Below are 21,095 nucleotides of genomic sequence, written 5' to 3'. Positions count from 1 at the left end.
AACTAAGAACCAAATAAGGCAGGATAGAGCCTGGGCAGTGGTGGTGATAGTGGTATTAGGATTCATCCCTTAGGTTTTGATCCAAAGACCAATAGCATGAACAAATACATAGAAAACTTCAGCTCAGATTCAGACCTCTGCTGGAACCAAATGTACCTTCAATGAGTATCCTTTTCTAACTCTGAATAGCTTTCTGCTATGGCAAAGTAAACTTCTTTTTATTACCTACTAGACAAGCTTTGGGTTTCCCATTTTGTTCCAGTCTTAGACTAGAGCCCTAAGATCAGCTTGGTATGCTTGGGCCTGTTACACAGGCCTTCCCATCGTATTAGAACCCCATCCCTAAACAACTTACACAGCAGTTTCCAAATGCTACGGCCTTCTTAAAGCTCTCTTGACATCATATTAGCCTTTGAGATTCACACTCTGATAGCTATTCCTTACTGCTGCCATGGGAAAGGATCCCATTCATTATTCTATTTCATTTGTTATTACATAGTTTTCTGACCACATATATTATACATTGTCTCCTGGACTCCATTTATCATGGGGCATAGCCACATGGCCCCAGGGTCACACTTATCAGTTTTTTCCCCTTTGCCCTTTGAGAGACATTAGATTATAAATATTCTAAGACAGTGGTATTTTATCACTAAGCCATACAGCGTGACTGGAAAAAAATATTGTTTAAAGATGACCCTTTGTTTCAGACAGAATCTTAAGGTCACTAAATAAACTAATCTTCCAAAGATCTAGCCTCCTCTTGTCTCCAAATTCAACTCAGAGCAGGTTGGGGTCGCTTTCACTTTGCAGTGTCGGTCCAAGATATATGTTATGCTGAACCAGCTCAATGAGTTATCAAGTCACCTGCATATTAAGAATATGGGCAACAGAGATATAGGACAACTAAGTGACTTAAAATCAAGAAGACTCATGTTCCTGAAAGCAAATCTGGTCTCAGACACTTAACTAGCTGTGTGACCATGGGCAAGTCACTTAAACCTGTTTGCCTAAGGCCTTCATTTTAAAAATGAGCTGAAGAAGGAACTGACAAATCATCTCAGTATCTATGCCAAGAAAACCCCAAATGGGGTCAAAAAGACTTGGACATGACTGAACACATGCATGTACAATTCATGTGTATGTATTCACACCACATACACAAAAGATATTGATAAACTATAGAGAATATTGTTTCTCAATATCTTTCATATATATGTACATACATATGTGAGAAATATTGAGAAACTGCTCTCAAAATAAGTATTTATGCATATATGAATAAGTTTTTGGTAAACTATGCCATCAAGGTATTCTCTCTTACATTATTGCTGTACCCTGTGTATAGCATTCTAAGCAAGCTGCTCTTCATGTTATTATTTTTTTTGATACTATTTTAACTTTTCTATGCATCACTTTATGGGTTATGCTATTGGAATCCAAACATGGGCATTCCACTTTCATTGACCAAGAAAACATTTTATTATTGAAATGTTGATAGTTGTTTTTCCACCTTCCCCCGAAAAGAATTCATTGTCATTCTTGTAATTTTATATTTGAATGTTTTAGAGATGAACTGATTTAACTGTCTTAAATGATAAATTTCCAGTAAATGAATCTTTCCCCAATTTTGATTTACATAATGATATTGCTCATCACCCCTGTCCATTATCCTATTCCAAAATAATTTACAACATTTGTTTCTTCTAAATTGACAGTGCCCTTGGTCAACATCTTTCTACACTTGGCTATAAAGTCAACTATGTTCTAGCTAAGGTGCCTTCTAAAAGAATAATAATCAATAAAATAAGGAGAAAAGAGAAACATCACAGGAAAAAAAAACTTGGCAAAACAAAATAAATAGAAATGAGAGAGCAAAGCAAATCTATTGCCCTCAAAGAATCAAAAAAAATGCACAAATACCATGAAAAGAAAGCAAGGTGATACTTTCAAGAGGAAAGAACACTGTTATAAAAGAACTAAAGATTTATTTCATTGTTAAGAAAATCAATAAGGATATTTGACAACTGGCATCTAGGAGATGACAACATCTAGGATATTTGACAACTGGCATCATTACAGTATTAAAAGAAAGAATACATGAGACTCAGCTAGCTGAAATATGTAAAAAATCTTAAATGAGAATGTTCAAAGAAAAACACAAAAGTATAAGGGGGGGGGGAAACTACAACAGGAAGAATATGTAAGATTTGTATATATTAAATTATTGGAGCTAAAGAATAAGAACTATCCCCAAAAATGTCTTTAAAAAACCTCACTATCTTAATCTTATATTCCAGGGAAAATGTCAAAATGTTACAAAGGAAAAAACACAAATTGATAAAAGATATAGGTTTCATCACAAAATAATCTTGTATTTAAGTCACTCAGAAATGTAGGCAATAATTTCCCGAGCTCTAATGTTTAGAAGAAAATATTATATTCACTTAGGAAAAAGAAATTTACATATCACAATACACTAAACTAAATCATTCAGAATTATTCAATGAAGATGAGAAATACTGACTATATATGTAGATATGGAGGATAGACAAATATGGAAATGAAAGAAAATAATAGAATGCGTTATTCCCCAAACTCGGGTTCTATCTTCCAAAATTACAGTTTTAAAAAACTGAGCACATTCTATCATAAGAAAAGATGTTTATTATTCTTTAGTGAAGATTTCAAATATTTTCTTCAAAGAAAACTAGAGCTGAACGTGATTCTTTTTAAAAATTTTGGATGCAAATCAACTCAGTTGAACTTCATCAGAAAAGCAAGTCTTTAAAGTCGGAGAAATGATGACAATGCTTACATCATGTTAGGAGAAGATATAGTTGTCTCTTTGATATTTCACATTACATGAGTGTATTTGAGAGAATAAAGTACTTGGAATTAATGCAAGATTCTTATTTAAGAAAAATAAACCACAATGAAAAAAGTTTAGTGAGAGGAAATATAATTTTTTTAAACTAAGCTCCATACAAGAATTCAATGAATAAAGAATAAACCAATAAAAAAATATGAGAGGTGAGGCCTCAAAAATGAATCTAAAACCACATTCCCTATTGGGAAAATGCAAAACAAAGATTGAATTGGTAAAATGAGAATTTCAGGGTCTGTGTTTAGTATGGAAAGTGAAAGGGATTAAAAGTCTATTTCTAATTAGAGAGATTTTTTTTGAATTTATTTAATATTTATTTCCCCCAGTTACATATAAAGACAATTTTTTGCTTTCAATTCTAAACTCACTTTTTTTCCTATCCCCAGTTCCCATTGAGAAAGCAAGCAATTTCATATAGTTTAATGCATGTGTACTCATGTAAAACATTTCCATATTAGTCATGTTGAAATGAAAACATACATAAAAAACTCAAGAAAAATAAAGTTTAAAAAAGCACACTATAATATGTATTCAGACATTCATTATCAGTACTTTCTCTGGAGATAGATAACATTTTTCATTGTAAGTATTGCAGAGCTGTCCATCATACTGCAGAGAATAGTTGTCATTCACAGCTGATCATTTTAAATTGCTATAATTTTGCACAAAATATATTTTCACTTTGTATCAGCTCACAGAAGTCTTTCAGGGTTTTTCTGAGAGCATCCTACTCATCATTTCTTATAGCACAATACTATTCAAACACAGTCATATAAGACATTTTCTTCAGCCATTCCTTAATTAAAAGGCATCTCCCCTAATTTCTAACTCCCTGTCATTGGAAAAGAGTTGCTATGAATATTTTTGTACATATAGGTCCTGTTCTTTTTTTTTTTTTTTAATTTAATAGCCTTTTATTTACAGGTTATATGTATGGGTAATTTTACAGCATTAACAATTGCCAAACCTCTTGTTCCAATTTTTCACCTCTTACCTCCCAATCCCTCCCCCAGATGGCAGGATGACCAGTAGATGTTAAATATATTAAAATATAAATTAGATGAACAATAAGTATACATGACCAAACCGTTATTTTGCTGTACAAAAAGAATCAGACTCTGAAATATTGTACAATTAGCTTGTGAAGGAAATCAAAAATGCAGGTGGGCATAAGTATAGGGATTGGGAATTCAATGTAATGGTTTTTAGTCATCTCCCAGAGTTCTTTCTCTGGGCATAGCTGGTTCAGTTCATTACTGCTCCATTTCTCCTTTGTTTTTTAAAAATCTCTTTTTGGATACACAGCTAGTAGTGGCCTGCTAGGTGAAAGAATATGCATGGTTCTAATTCCTTCTGGCATAATTCCAAATTGCTTTACCAAATGGTTGAATTAGTTCACAACTTCACTAACAAAGCATTAATAATGCATTTTTCCACATTCCTTCCAATATTTTTCATTTTTTTCCCTGTCCTATTGGTCAATCTATGGTATAAGGGACTTCCTCAGAACTGATTTAATTTGCATTGCTCCAACTTTTTTTCATAAAACTATAGATAGCTTTGATTACTTTATCTGAAAACTGTTCATATCTTTTAATTATTTACCAATTGGAGAATTGCTCTTATTTTTATAAATCTGACTCAGTTGTCTGAAAAATGAGGCCTTTATGAGGGAAACTTGCTTTAAATTTTTCCCCACATTTAATATTATATCCCTGTACATCTTATTCCTTCCCTGCCTCATTTATTCTATTCTTTCTCATTTCACTCTATCACTCCCCAAAAAGTATTTTGCTCTCATAATCCCCTTTCCCAAACTTCCATCCCATTTATTATCCCATTTCTTGTCCCTTTCACCTACTACTACTTTCCGGTAGAATAAGATAGATTTACAAACCCAAATGAGTATGTATATTATTTCTTCTCAACCTGTTCTGACTTCCCTTTAACTCTTCCCTTTTCCTCTCCAATATAAAAGCTTTTTCTTGCTTCTTTTATGTGAGATAATTCAATCCATTCTATTTTTCCCCTTTCTCCAAACATATTTCTCTGTCACACCTTAATTTTTTTCATATATCAGTCCTTCATATTCAACTGACACCTGTGTTCTCTGGATCTACTCCTTCTATCTGTACTCCTTCTAACTGCCCTAATAATAAGAAAGTTCTTCTGAATAGGAAAGTAAACAATTTAATCTTATTAAGCCCGTTTGATTTTCCCTTCCTGTTTACCTTTTGCATTTCTCAGAGCTTGCATTTCAAAATCAAATTTTGGGGCAGCAAGGTGGCACAGTGGATATTACATCAGCCCTGAGTTCACACCCAACCTTAGATATTTGACACTTACTGGTTGTGTGACCCTGAGCAGGTGATTTAACTCTATGAGTGCTTTGCAAAAAAAAAAAAAAAAAAAAAAAAAAAAAAAAAAAAAAAAAAAAGGTCAAAATTTCTATTCAGCTCTGATCTTTTCATCAAAAATGCTTTAAAGTTCTCTGTTTCATTGAATATTCATTTCCACCCCCCCAAAAAAAAGATTATAAACAATTTTGCTGGGTAGATGATTTTTGATTGTACTCCTACCTCTTTGCCCTTTGGAACATAATTTTCTAAGGCCTCTGATCTTTTCATTTGGAATTATCTCAAATTATCTTGATGGCTTCACAATACCTGAATTGTTTCTTTCTGGCTGTTTTAAATATTTTCTCCTTGACTTAGGAGCTCTGGAATTTGGCTACAATATTCCTAGGAGTTTTCATTTTGTGATCCCTTTCAGAAGGTGATTACTGGACGCTTACAATTTTTACCTTTGATTCTAGAATATCAGAACAGTTTTTCTTGACAATTTCTTGAAATATGATGTCTAGATTCTTTTTTTTTTATCATGGCTTTCAGGAAATCCAATAATTTAAAAAAAAATATTTCTCCTGAATCTGTTTTCCAGTTGTTTTTTTTAGTGAGCTATTTCACATTGTTTTCTATTTTTTCCCTTTCTTTTGTTTTATTGTTTCTTGATTTCTCATAAAGTCATTAGTTTCCATTTGCTCAATTCTAATTTTTAAGGAATTATTTTCTTCTATGAATTTTTCTAACTCCTTTTCCATTTGGCCTTTTCTACTTATTGGGAGTTTTTCTTTAGTGATTTTTTTCCTGAGGCAGTTGGGGGTTTAGTGACTTGCCCAGGTCACAGAGCTAGGAAGTGTTAAGTATCTGAAGTCAGATTTGAGTTCAGGTCCTCCTGACTTCAGGGATGGTGTTCTATCTACTGTGCCACCTATCTGGCTACTTTACTGAATTTTTGTGCTTCTCTTTCCATTTAGCTAGTTCTGCTTTTTAAGGTATTCTTCTCTTTGGCTTTTTATACATACTTTGCCATTTGGCATAAATTGTTTTTTAAGGTGTTATTTTCTTCTGTATTTTTTAGAATCATTTATCAAGTTGTTGACTCACTTTTCATGATTTTTTTTTGTGTCACTGATTTTTCTTACCAATTTCTCCTCTACCTATCTTACTTTATTTTCAAAATTATTTTAAAGCTCTTCCATAGCTTGATACCAATTCATATTTTTCTTGGAGGCTTTAGATATAGGAGCTTTGACTTTGTTATTTTCTTTTGGGTATGTGCTTTAATTTTCCTAGTCTCTATAATAACTTTCAATGGTCTGCATTTTTCCTTGTTGTTTCCTCATTTTCTCAGCTTGTTACTTCATTTTTAACTCTTTGTTAAAGTAGGGATCTGCTTCCAGGATGGAGGGTGCACTGTCCAAAGCTTCAGGGTTTTGTGCAACTGTTTTCAGAGATACTTCTAGGGACCTGTAAATTTTCAGGTCATCCAAGGTGGTATGATTTGAGTTGTGTTTTCCACTCTTCTGGTCTGTCCTCTTGTGAATGACCACAATTGCTCTTTTCTTCCCTACTACTGTGATGAAGGTGCCCACTTCATTGAAGCTACAACTCTGATGTAGCTAGTGTTCCTCCTCATCCTGAAATTACCACAAAACTGCAACTTATATCCAAAGCAACAGAGTTCTGTACATTGCTAGCAAAGAGACCCCATAATCTCCTTCTGTCCAGTTGTTCAACACCCTTACTGTCTTTGGGCTGAGAGATCTGGAAGTAGTTGTTTGGGCTGCTGATTCAGTAACTCTCAAGACCTGCTCCTGGTTTTCTGGGGCTTGGTCTGTGCTGGACTGTGTGCCACTTTCATTCAGATGCAACAAATCTTTCATGCTGACCTTCTAAGTTGTCTCTGGCTGGAAAATTATTTCATTCTATCCATTTGTGAATTCTGAAGTTCCAGGAAGTATTTTATGGTATTATTCAAAGAACTTTTCAAAAGGTGTTTCAGAATCTTGAGTACATCAGAGGAATGTCCCCTTTCTTGGTCTTAGTTTCTCCACCTTGAAAATCTCCTCTGGGGCAGCTAGATGGTGTAGTGGATAGAGCACCAATCCTGAAGTGAGGTGGACCTGAATTCAAATCTGTCTGTTCTCAGACATTTAACACTTCCTATCTGTGTGTCCCTGGGCAAGTCACTTGACCCCACTTGCCTTAGCAAAAAAAAAAAAAAAAAAAAAAAAAAAAAAAAAAAAGAAAAAAAAAAAGAAAAAATCTCCGATTTGAAATATATGGAATTAGTATTTCTTTGAATTATCATAGATTATTTCTCTATAAAAATGAAAGAGTTTTGCTAATAGAAGGCTTTGTTTGTGGGGCAGCCATACTCTGCATTTATGATATTATCAAAGGAGTATATCAGAGTATATATCGAATGGCCACTTTCCCAAATTTTATCATTCAAAAGGAAGATGTCTATATTCCATTGTGAAGGCCAATGACTAATGGTTGCAATTGACTTTACATCAATACAGACAAGAGTTTATATGTTCTTATACCTAGAGTTAAAGGGGACTTTAGGGGCTGCCCAGTTCAACTAATGAGAGCCAATTCCTCATTTACGATTGGAAGTAAAATCACTTACCTATAGTCACAAAGCACTAAGTGATAGAAATGAGATATGAATTTAGGTCCGCTCCAAATCTAGCAAATTTTTCCGAGTACCACATACATACAAACCTAATATTTAACCAGCCTCAATCCATATTTCTACTTAGCCCTTAACAGCCAGTTTAGGGATTAAGTCACCTAAGTAAATAAATCTATGCATTATGTAGGTTCCCTCATTTTGTTAAGAAAAAAAAAGATACAATTAAAAAAAATGTTATGCTCCCCAGAATTCCCTCTTCAAAATCAGAGTTTCCCAAACCTGACTGGCATTTCTCATTTAAAATGTAAATAAATCCCGTCCATTTCATTAGTTCTTTCCTGCAAAGAGGGAGAGTTGTATAGGACAGTTTTGCACATCTTGTGTGCTAAAGTCTTCAGTGGTGATAATGATACTCTCAATCACTACTCTACCAACATGAGTCCCAGTAAGAAAGGAGAGATGATATTATTTATCCAGAGGAACAAATTAATAATAATATTAGGACAATAACTGAGATAGTTATAATAGTCCCGAATTCCACTTTAAGGTGGACCAAGTCAGTATTTCAGTGGGGAAAAAGGAAGCCAGTTAACAGGATTGTCATTTCCATCAGACACTGCACAAGCTCTTCTGGCCCCTGTAATAGTCTTGTACAATTGATGATAGATTGTACTTGCAAATTGTGAGTTAAAATTGATTTCAGAAGATTGGCACAGGGAGATAGTAGTTGACACCTTTAGCTTCATCTTGCTTTTGTAAGCTTAAAGATCTTACTAAAGGAACAAAGATCTTCCCAAAGTCATTGGCAAACTCATCACAAACCATCAGCCAAGAAAAATGTAAATGCCTTACCTTTGCTCTAGATCATAGGAATTCCCCAAGTCCCTTGACATTCATTACAAGGTCTTCCATTCCCCAAATTTAACTTTATTGTAACATCACTGTACTCTCAAACCAAAGATGGTCAGAGCTACTGCAATATTTGGGGTTAGTGTAAAGTATATATAAGTATCTGCATATTCTCTTTTCCTTTCATAAAGGCAGCTGCATGAACCCAGGTAGAGGGCACCAATCATAAAGGGGGCTAAGGAATTTCTTCCTATTATGATGCGACCCTGTGGGATGATTCATAAACAGACAATTGGCATATTGGCAAAATACAGTTTCCTGAACATCCACTTCTGAAGCCCCATTGCTTTTAATTCTCTTTCCTCAGATGCAGGTTCAGTAATTACAAGCTGACCCAGGCAACTCTCTGGCACCTGAGGTACTCCACTATGAATTGTCAACCTGCACTTTCTTTGTTGCATTATTCTGAGATGACTCATTAGCTTCCTCCATAATCTGTACCATGTGGAGCACACACTAGGAGGCCATGTTTGAACATTTGGGTCTTTTTTCTTAAAGACTTTTCCCCAGAATTATCTTTTAAGAATGACAATCTTTCCATAACATTCTGCATACAAGAATGAGCATGAAGATGGTGTCTTTTGTACATTTTTTTCTGAACTTTTCTAAGTCATGTGAAAATGAAGCCTATAGTTCTCAGAATAAAATATGTGAAATTATCAGAGATTTGAAAAGGTGTTGAAAGGTACTGGAAAGATGGAGAAAATATCTTAGGGTAAAATTTGCTGAGCTCTAATAAAATAAAGGTTTGACACATCTTTTCCGGAAAATAGGATCTTTTTATTTTCAGAGAGCACTTGTCCATAGAATGGACTCAATATATTTAAATGGCATTTGACCATCTACAGCACAAACTACTTGTCTCTTTTCTTTCTTGTAATTTCAGGGATATAAGATACTTTCCTGTATTTAGGCAGGTCAGTATGTTCTCTCTGTATCTTCTAAACTTAGGGAGTTGCCATGTGTGCCAGAGGTAGGATTGGAATCCAAAGCTTCATGTCTCCAGGCTGGTTTTCTAGTCACTAGTTGTTATTACAACCATCCTACTTAAGAAGGAGGAAGGTTTATATAATTTTATTAAATGCCCCATTTCTCATGTAGAGTCTGTTTTCCCTATAGGAACTTTTCTTTCAAGTGCAAATATAAAAGTGGCTCATCAATAATGAATACCATTGCATGGGTGTTTGTATTTGAGTATTGCTATACAACATCCATGATAATTTTGGATTAGAGGGAAATCTTTATATTTTCCTTCTTTCAATCATGACAGGGTAGTAGAAAGACAACCCTTCATATTTTTATGCAAAAAGAGAACTTCCTCCAGTCTTTTGTATCTTCCCTATGTCCAAGTTTCTTATTTTTAATTTCCCATTTATATTTTGGTTAGTGAGAGAAATGACATGACATGGAGTCCCTGGTATAGATGTTGTTGTCATAAGTTTTTTTGTTTTTTTTTGTAAATAAAAGTTATTTGATAAGTATCTTTGATGAGAATGGAATAGAATAGAGGCAACACACTGATTTCTTTTTTGAGGGGAGGGGAGACATTGGGGCAATACAGAAGTAAGGCTGAAAAAAGGCTCCAGGATGCCTTCTATGAAAGGAAATAATGTGATTTTTAGAATAACTAGTAAAGGGAATGAGTATAAGGAAACTCATTTATGGAGATGTGTTACATTCCTTCTGAACATTCTGAATGAAGTCCTGCTATAAGAAAGAGCATCAAGGCATTAAATGTCAGGTGAGATAAGCATCCATTCTTGTGTATTTAGAAGTTGCCACCTTGACAGTGCTGAATATACGCTTGCTAAAGGTGCATGATAAAATAAGCACGTGGAATATTGCCTCTTGGGTGTCTGTATATTGAGTTTAGATTGAATCACTAGATAACATAACTGACTAGTCCTCAAAGATACTCCATCCCCAAGGCTATCTTCTACTCTAAGCTCCATAAAAACAGAGGAAATTAATTATTTTATTCATTTCACATTCAAAATTGTTCATCCTTATTTCAGATCAATTGTCTTCACATTTTATAATTAGCACTCACATATGAATTAAATGATAATAATGACTTCTCTCATTTCAGTTTTTAATAAAAAAGTAATTCCTTTAGGAATTATAGAAAATATTTCTGGAGGCCATTCATGTTCCAGAAATAAACATTTCCTACAAATGCCCTTTTGCTGGATCAGATCCTAAAATGATATCAACTGGACACAGATTAAGTAGAGTACAACTCTTCGTTTTGACATCATGAAGGATAAGAATAATTGCTGTGGATAATCAAAAAACATTTCTTCATTTTCAGATTTTCCCAATCACCATTATGATCATGGAGACCTCAGCAGAATGTTTAGAACTGGCATTCAAAAATGTGCAAATTAGGTAGCTTTTCATTAATATAAAACAAATTAAAACAATTATAATAATCATGATTATTGGTATTATAATATTGTCAGAAATGAAAACAAGCTCTAGCAATTTTAAGGTAACTAGCAGAATTTCTCTCTCTCTCTCTCTCTCTTTCTCTCTTTGTGTGTGTGTGTGTGTGTGTGTGTGTGTGAATTTGGGTTCAAGTGACTTGCCCAGAGTCACACAGCTAGTAAGTGTTAAGTGTTTGTGGCTCCATTTAAATTCAGATCCTCTGACTCCAGGGCTGATGTTCCATCCACTATGATATCCACCTACTCCTAGTATAGGTAATTTCAATATTCTTCCACGAGAGTGATAAGATCATAGACAAAGCCAGATGAATTCTTAGAGGTCATCGAATCCAACTTCTTCATTCATAGAAGAGAAAATGGGTTTTTGGTAGGTCAATGTGATTTTCTCAAAATCACAAAGGTAGTAATTAGCGGAACAAGGATTTTAATGCAGACCTTCTAACTCCAAATTGAGATTGCTTTCCATGCAACACAAGCCTTCATCATGACAGGAATGTGACCCTGGGCTCTCAAAAATGATTCAAATATATCAGAACCCATTTTCTTATAGTTTCTATCGAGGTTTAAAACCCCACTAAACCTGGATTCAATGAAGAACTCAGCTCAGTATTCACTGTCTGAGTCTAATCTAATGAAACTTACTGGATGATGGATAGCATGTGACTAATAAGGTGAAAGATTAAACACTTTCTCCAAACAACTTCAATCCTACCATCTTTCACAAAAAGTAATTATATACCATATGTAGAAAAAGTAAGCTAAATTTAGGGGAGGCAGCTAAGTGGCTCAGTGGATACAGTGCTGGGTAGAGAGTAAGGGAGACTCAATTTTATATCTAGTTTTGAACACTGACTTATAAGCTGTGTGACTTTGGCCAAATCATTATTTAACTTCTGTTTGCCTATTTGGATATCTGTCCAAATGGAAATAATTTACATACATTTAAAAATATTTTATATTCAAAATATCTAACAGGCAATAGGTGAAGCAATCCTGACAGCTAAAGGGAGAGACTAGGGCTGAATATTGCTGAATGAATGCACAAATATATACATACATACCCAGAGATTGATTCTAAGGAAATATAAAACTCTTTCAACAAATATTAAAATTAAATGGATAATAAATTAAAACCTGATGAAATACAGAACTCTTGAAACTTTTAAAAGGAACCACCAGAAAATTCCAGAGTTGTTTTTTAAAAGTGAAATCCTGAAAAGTTGGACATGAGAATGTGAGATATTAGAACTCTGAGCCAGTTTTTAAAATTTCAATTAACAGATGGGGGGGTGGGGTGGAAATGAACCTAACCCTAACAAAGTTAACAAAGGTTTCTAGTTCCAACTTTGAATGCAGGATGCACTGAGCTATTAAGGATCATTGGACTTCCAGAAGAACATAAATATAAGACTGAAAGCAAAAACAAACAAACAAACAAACAAAAAAAAACAATGACAAATCCCCAAATACTGTAATTCAATACACAATGCATGGAAATAGTCCAGACTTTATACATATAGAAAACAAAGCACTAAAATAAAAGCAACAGAGTGCTTCTACCTCCATGAAATAATGATTAAATTAACAGTTACAAAGATAAACAACAAATATTGTCAGAGACAGGTAAAAGACTTTCATATAGAAAAAGGAACAAATTCAGTTACAAAAAAATTATTCCATTACTAATAGACATTGCTAATGATGACAACAACAAAATAAAAAAAACAATGGTGAAAGGAATCGAAGGTAATATTTGGCCAGCCAATTTCTTGCCAGTTGCTTTACATTAAAAATAAAGAAATGGAACCTGTAGTCCCAAATGATAACTACAAATCTGAGTATAGACATTAATGAGAAAAGATAGAGAGACTTCCTGATGATAGGATCAATATGGTACCATCCCCACTAATCTTCAGCTCCATCAGAGTAAAAAATTCTCCACCAAAGATAGAAGGATTAAAGTAGAATCCACAAAATAAGAAAGAATCTTAACATGTTATTCATTTTATGATTTAATTTAGGAGAATGTTAATTCTTAAAGTTCTCCATGAGTCACCCTGTACATATACCCCAGCCAATTGCCATACTTCTAGTAAGATGACACAAGCAGAAAAAAAATTTCTGGACCTGAGCTCCATAATTTTAAGTGTACCTGTTTATCTCAGACTATGCTCACCCCTTAATGCCAACAAACAACAGAAATTGTAGTTGTCTACCATATAATAGGAGAAGGAATGGTTTCTTGTCTGAAGGAGCACCTCTATTGGGCACATCTTGAGTTACTGAGAAAATATTGAAATCATATTTCCAGCCATCCCCACAATCTTTCCCAAAGAGTCAGCTACTGATTTGAATACAAGCAGAGAAGAGCAAAGGGAAGAATTGAGCCAAGAAGAAAGTCTGAATACTGCACTGGCCCTGAAGGAAGTAGGCCTGAAAACCAGAAAAAGCCAATATTGCCATCTGAGAGACCCTCAAGTTCAAACATCAAGGCTGGGGAAGCCAAATACTCTCTTTGAAGAGCTTTGTAGTCTGCCTCTACTATATAGCTACCATTAAAGGTTAAGAAGTCAAAAAGTGAAGAGGAGGGGTCAAATATGAGACAGAATGGTTGAAATACCAAAGAAGAGGATTCAGTAAAAGAGAATGATGTAAGCAAGCAATTTCAGAAGAGTACTGAAATCAAAGGCAAAATTGAGAATGGAGATTTCAGAATTTATTCATTCTAAGGACAAATTAAAAAAAAACTAAATTAAAAGAATGACTTTGGTCAGAATTTGTAATTTTCAAATCATTATGTAAAAGCTTGATTAATCAATTGGAAAATTTATTGCTAGAGTGTACTTTTTGTCAAAGAAGCAAACAGGAAAACAGCTTTGGAATATTAAAAAGAATAATGGAGTTGGGGGAAATCTGGCAGAAAGAAAACAAAAGAAAATCATATTAAAGAATACATCATTTGTATAAAAGACAGTCTTTTACCTGTAAGACAGCATTAGAAAGGACTAATTAAAGATCATAAATCTCTTGGAAGAACATGAGAAATTAAAAAAAAATAGTCAATCAAAAAAAATCTAAAAAGTACAGGTATGGGTTACAAGAAGATTGTCCAGTTCTTCTGAATATAGAAAACAAAACAACAACTCAGAGAATCCAAACATTACCTTTAGGGGAAAAAAAGCAAAACCAGAAGAAAACAAAAATATAGTATCGACGTTTAACAATTCCAATTATAAACATAATTCTTACAAATTTCCAAGAGGAACATTTTGAAATATAAAGGACAAGTAACTCAACACAAAATTATTTCATACTCACTATAAATTTCATAAGGAAATGACATAAAATCTTCTGAAGAGCAAAGGATTTTAAGATGTGACCTAAATTAGCATTTATTTCCATGCTAAGCCTTATTATCAGCTAAAAAAATAGAATCCAACAAAAGAGAACAATTTGGAACATTTTTACAAAAGCAAATATTATTAAAATATGTAAATTACAAGTAATGAAAACAATAGAAGCATCATAAAAAGCAGTGAGGTGGCCCACTGGATAAAATATTAGGCCCTGACTCAGGGAAACTAATCTTCCTGAGTTCAAATATAGCCTCCGACACTTAATAGTTTTGTGGCTCTGGGCAAGTCACTTAAATCTGTTTGTCTCAGTTTCCTCATCAGTGAAGTGAGCTGAAGAAGGTAATAATTTAAAAAACACACACATACCTTTGCCAAGAAAATTCCAAATAGGGTCATGAAGAAACATGACTGAAACAACTAAAGAACAACAATGCAACAAAAGGTTAAAAAAAGAAAGGGAAAGAAAACAGTACCACATAGAGAACTAAATTAAAAAAGGAAGGAAGAAAGGGAGGGAGGAAAGGAAGGGAAAGAAAAAAGTACCACATAGAGAACTAAATTAAAAAAGGCAAGGAAGGGAAGGAAAGAAGGAAAAAAGGAAAGAAGGAAGGAAGGAAGAAAGAGAAGGAAGGAAGGAAGGAAGGAAGGAAGGAAAGAAGGATGGAAGGAAGGAAGGAAAGAAGAATGGAAAGAAGGAAGGAAAGAAGGAAGGAAGGAAGGAAGAAAGGAAGGAAGGGAGGGAGGGAGGGAGGGAGGAAGGAAGGAAGAGAAGGAAAGAAAGGAAGGGAGGAAGGGAAGGAAGGAGGAAAAAAGTCAATATTTTCATTTCAACTCAGTGTAGAATGATTAAGCACTTACTACATGTCAGGCCCTGTGTTAAGTTCTGGGGATACAAAAGAGACAAAAAAGAGTTCTGTTTTCAAAGAGCTTACATTCTAATGGGGGAGATAACAAGCAAACAACTATATACTAAGCAAGCTATATATAAGATTAATAGGAAAGATGAGAGGGAAAGCACTAGAAATAAAATGGTAACAATGGCAGAAGAGAAAAGGTGAAGTCTTTGGGAGATATTGGAAAGATAAAATCGTCAGGTGTTGGCAAAAGTTCGGATATGGGAGATGAGATATATTGTGGAATCCAAGGTGACTCCTATATTGGAAATCTTAAACACTAGAAGTGTCCCTCTATAGTAACAGAGAAGGTAGGACAAAGGATAATGAGTTCTGGTTTGGATATTTTGAGTTTAAGATGTGTACTGAATATTCAGTTCAAGAAGTCTGAAAAATAGATTGAAGATGCAAGATTGGAGGTCAGAAGTGAAACTTTGGCAAGAAAGGTAGATTTAAGAAACATCAACATAAAGATGTTGATGATCAAATCCATGGGAACTGATGAAATTGCCAAGTAAAATAGTATAAAGAAAAAAAAAGACAAGGACCAAAGACAGAATCCTAAGGGTTATCTGTGATTAGAGGATGTAGTGGAGGACCCACCAAAGGAAACAAAAAGGATCAGTCAAATGGACAAGAGGAAAATGAAGAGAGAATCATATTCTTTTTTTTTTTTTTTTTTTTTTTTTTGGAGAGTCATATTCTTAAACTAGGGGAATCCAAATGAGGGATAGGGTTGACAGTAATATTGGGCAGGGTGGAGATGGTGTAAGAAACTTAAAAGAATAGGGTTACAACAAAATATTTTAAGCAAACTTAGCTGTAGGCACAAAGAATTGACTTAAAGGAGTGGGAAATTTTTTTTTTACAAGAAATACTAGGACATATGTGGAGGAAAACATGACTCACAACTTCCACAACTCTTATAACTTTAAAGGTTATGAGACTACAATATCCAGTAAAATAAGAGTAGCAGAATGGATAAGATAACACTGCAATCTGTTGCTCATAAAAACTCACCTAAAAAGCAAAGGCATCCATAGAATAAAAATGAGAGATTAGAAGAAAATTTACTATTCATCTTATGAATCCACAAAATAGCAATTAAAACCTTATCAGACAAAGTAATAATATCAATGGAAATAAATTAGGATATTACAATAAGTTTAAAATAACCATACTTATATCAACATTAAATTATAACTATGTTTTAGCAAAACTGAGGATTTAAAGGAAATGAAGCATTAACAATTAAAAACATTAAAAATACCCCTATTAAAAGAATATAAAATTGAAATTTTGTAAGTTTCATCTCAGAAAAAGAAAAAGAACAAACAGTAAAGGAAGTATCAAAGGAAAATGACACATACTCCAAAGAGGCAAATGTTATCAAAATATAAAGAACAGTATTTCTCTGTCCTACATAGATTATCCTCAAAAACTAAAAAGGAAAACATTCTACTAAATTCCTTTTGTAAGACATACAGTCTTTAGGCCTAATCCAGTAAAAAAGAAAACAGAAAGAGAAGGCTAGGAAAACATAACTGACTGATAGAAAAACAGTTTTTTAAAAGCCTAGAAAAAAAAAAGGTTACAGACAAGCATGTATATAGGTGAGCACACAAAAATAATTACAATTTAGTAAAATTATATATACATTTGTATTTTGACGCAGAAGGAAAGAAGGAAGGAAAGAAAGAAGGAAAAGATCTTTGCAAATATGGGTATTAAGATCAATTTGATCCTAAAAACTACAAAGATGCTTCAACTCCTTTGAAAAATGAATTGTTACCTAGGGGAAAAAAAAACCCAGCTATAATAATAAATTATATTAAAATTAAAATTAAATCCCAAATCATTTGATTACACCAATAGATGGGGAAAATGTCTGAGTATAATAGTTATATAAATCAAAAATTTTAATGAGCATTCAAATTAGACAACCTCAGAGAATTAAGAAGAAAGTAACTGAGAAAATGTATAGTTCCACATAGCAATTCATAAAATGAATCCACACCTTTGATAGCATTTCTATATAGCAATAGCAAAATTCAGGAGGAAATGATAGCAAGGGGAATTTCTTACAAATAGCTATACAATCCATATAACATCTGGGAGTCAATCTCCCAAAGGCAAATACAGACTTACATAAGCAAAAACACAAAACACTATTTTAAGACATAGTGATATAATTGGAGAGCTATTCATTTCCTATATTAAAGCCTTGACTATATAAGAAAACTATCACACAGTTTAAATTAATTTATACATTTAGTGAGTAACAATTCAAACTTGAGAAAGTATTTTGCAGAGCTAGGAAAAATATAATACTCATGTGGAGGAATGAATCTAGAATCTCAAGAGAAATAATGAAAAATAAGAGTAGGAATGAAAAGGAGGAATTGCACTACAGACCTCATATTTATTATAAGACTATAATCAGGGAAACTAGTTGGTACTAGTTAAAAATAGAAAAGTAGATAAGTGGAACAAATGAAATAGGAAAAAATCAGAAACAATTGAACTTCATATAGTGTTTTATATACTCAAGAAAATAAATTATTCTGGGAGGGAAAAAATACTGTTAGGAAAATTCAAAAGCAGTTTGACAGAAATTACATTTCAACTAAACTCTTATATCCTTTAGAATAAGCACAAAGTGCTCAAAGAGCTTAAAACACAATCTTGAGATGAGATCATACCATTAAAAAAAAATGGGGGGTGGGAAGGAAACAGTATATGATCTTGTTCCATTAACAGCTATCTCTGAGGAGGGAGCTCTTAACAAAACAAAGGATAATGGTGATCATGTGAGATAAAGTAGATAATTCCAATTACAGGAAATTGAAAAGCTTTTTTTCCCCCAAAATAAATCCTGGGGCTAGAAAAAGACTGGAAAGAAAAGAAAGATGCGGATTACATCTAATATCTTTGATAAGCACCTGAGATTGAAGGTATAAAGAAGTAACAATAAAAAAGAATAAGACCAAGAGCCATTTCTTAATGGATAAGTGGACCAAAGATATGAATAAATAGTTCTCAAAAGGATCACATAGTATTGAAAATCAGACAAAAGAATTCTCCAGATCTTCAGAAATCAGAGAAATATAAATTGAAATGGTTTCCAGGGATACATTAAGTAATGGAAAAGCAAGGTAGCAGGTTAAAGTAAAGCAAAGGAGTCAGAAGGAACAGGAAATAAGAGATACATAGAAATATAAATAAAAAATCATTAATAGAATTTACTATGCTAAAAAGAGGGTAGTAATCATAATCTCAAAGTTAAAACTGAAATAGATTTAATCAAAGGAGAAAAACAGGGAAATTATACTATATGCCAGCTGTATTAATCAATATTGTTTTAGACTATTTAAAATAATCAGAGAGTATAAGGTTGGAATATTGTAGTGCTGTAGTTGGTGGAGTTGGAAAAATATGGGAACCAAAATAAGATTAGTGTTTCTGGTGGTCAGGGAGTTAAATGATAAGGTCTAGTGGTAGGTTCAAGGTTCAGGGAACCAAATGAAGAGGTTTGACTCCCCTGTCACCCCTTGGGATTTGGCGCAAGGATAGGGAGTTTTGGGGACTCCTGTCTGGTGGCGCAGAGATTCTCTGTAAAGTAATTTACAGACCCGAAAACCTAGATTGATAATAGAAGTTTATTATAGGGAAGGGTAGAAATCCTGTCGAGAGGCATCAAGTCTGGTTAGAGAATTACGTGAGGGTAAAGAGAGTGGCACTAGGAAAGAATATTCCAGCGGACAGAGGCTCCTTGGCAAATCAAGCATAGCATAGCTGGCAAGTTTAGAACCTCTGCAAAGAGAAAATTTTACTTTGGCTCTTTTATATTGAGTATCTTAGTGGGCTGGGACAGCAAGCAGGTCAGACCCAGTGGGGGTTGGGGCAGCCCAAGCAAGTTAGACTTAGGCAGGGCTGGGACATCCCAAGTTGGCTCAGACCCAGTTGGGGCTGGGACAGCCCGGATCTTCTATTGGAATTCAAAGGGATGCTTTTTGACCAGGATTTGTAATTGAATCAAAGGCTCTGGCATCCCAGAAAGACAACGGGTATAAGGAGGATATGCTTCAGCCAGGAGGGGCTGAGAATCTGAAAGGAATCACAGATCAATAGGAAATACAGTTTCTTAAAGGGACCACAACCCACTTCAGGAAGACTTAGACTTATGAAGGAAGATGCTCAGAGAAACTGAAGCAAATAAGTATAGTATAGTCTTATACAAATACATGTGAATGTATATGTGTATATATGTATATGATTATTTAGATATCTACGTATATATATATATATGTATATGTATGTATGTATGTTTGTGTATATATATGTATATGTGCCTTCTTCTGGGACGTGGGGAGAGAAAAGGGAAAAAGTAACTTAAGTAAAAAGTATAGAGCAGAGAACAAAAGAAAAGCTACAAGGAAACAAAGATGGACAGTTCTGAACTTAATGTATAGTATTTATTATAAAGGCTTTCTTGAAGTGGAAATCTATTTACATTTTGAATCCTCTCCTCTTTTCTGCCATGTACGTGACAAATGTATTTTCTTTATCCATTGTTTATTCAAATTAAGAATTAAAAAAAAATATTTTGCTTCACAACTAGTAAATTGGTAAAAATGACAAAAGACAAAAACAATCAAAAGTTGGAAGATCAGAGGAATCTTAATATCCCATTGATGGAGCTATGAATTAATCAAAAAATTATGGAAAGTAATTTTCTAATTTAAAGAAACACAATAGATAAAATGCTCATGTCCAGAGATTCCATGTTTAAACTATTCACCTCTACTACAAAGGAGGTGATAGATGATAGATAGATAGATAGATAGATGATAGATAGATATTCATTTCTGTCTCTTTGTGATTTCATTTGAGGTTTTCTTGGAAGAGATACTGGAGTGGCTTTTCATTTTCTTCTTCAGTTTATTTGACAAATGAGATAACTGAGATAAAGAGAGTCAAATAATTTGACCAGGGTTATACAGCTAGTAAGTATCTGAAGCTGGATTTGAACTCACTCAGATCTCTTGATTCAAGGTCCATGAATCTATGCATTAGACCATGTAGATGCCCCCTAGATAGATAAACAAACAAATAAATAAAATAAGTGAAGAGACAGAATAAGTTTAACATTCCACAAAATATTCAGTGCAGGAATCAACCTTGTAGACATCACAGTCAATGGGTGAACTCTTGGTAAGGTGTAAGATCCTTCAGCTCAGAGGGAACCTGCTAACAATGTCTGGTTCGACTCCCCATGTCCCCTAAGGGCTCTTGGACTTCCTGAGAAGTCAGTGGTTGTGTTGTGATTGAAGCAGAGTGCAGGAGGAAGAATGATACCAGGTGGCAAACTACATACAATAGCAAGTTATATCCCACATGCGCAGTATATACTGGGCACATGCGCATTGTTTTGTTATATAAGGGTATGAGGGTATGAAAAGGGGAAAGTCCTTGGAATAAATGGACTCCATTTTCCCACCATCCTCAGGAGTCCCGCCTCATCACTTCTCCACTAGGGCAGTATATTTTAATCACCCCAGCATGGGGGCTTTAGAAAGCAATGGTGTGGTTTTTTACCCCAATTTGGGGGCTCTAGAAA

General features: G+C 34.0%; 1 protein-coding gene across 5 annotated transcripts in view; it reads right to left on the bottom strand.

The window, feature by feature from the left end:
* Window positions 1-21,095, bottom strand: part of SGCZ (sarcoglycan zeta) — a 526,928-nt gene that overhangs the window by 216,877 nt on the left and 288,956 nt on the right. Inside the window, exon 1 of one of the 5 annotated variants that reach the window (XM_031943189.1) lies at window positions 8,723-9,011. The exons of the other annotated variants lie outside the window; for them this stretch is intronic. The gene's annotated coding sequence lies outside the window, so the exon portion shown is untranslated. Of the gene's footprint in view, window positions 1-8,722; window positions 9,012-21,095 lie in introns of those variants that run through there. 5 annotated transcript variants of the gene reach the window in all.

This window comes from Sarcophilus harrisii, chromosome 6 (assembly GCF_902635505.1).
Source record: "Sarcophilus harrisii chromosome 6, mSarHar1.11, whole genome shotgun sequence".
Lineage (NCBI taxonomy): Eukaryota > Metazoa > Chordata > Mammalia > Dasyuromorphia > Dasyuridae > Sarcophilus > Sarcophilus harrisii.
This window is presented reverse-complemented; position numbering and strand designations above follow the sequence as displayed.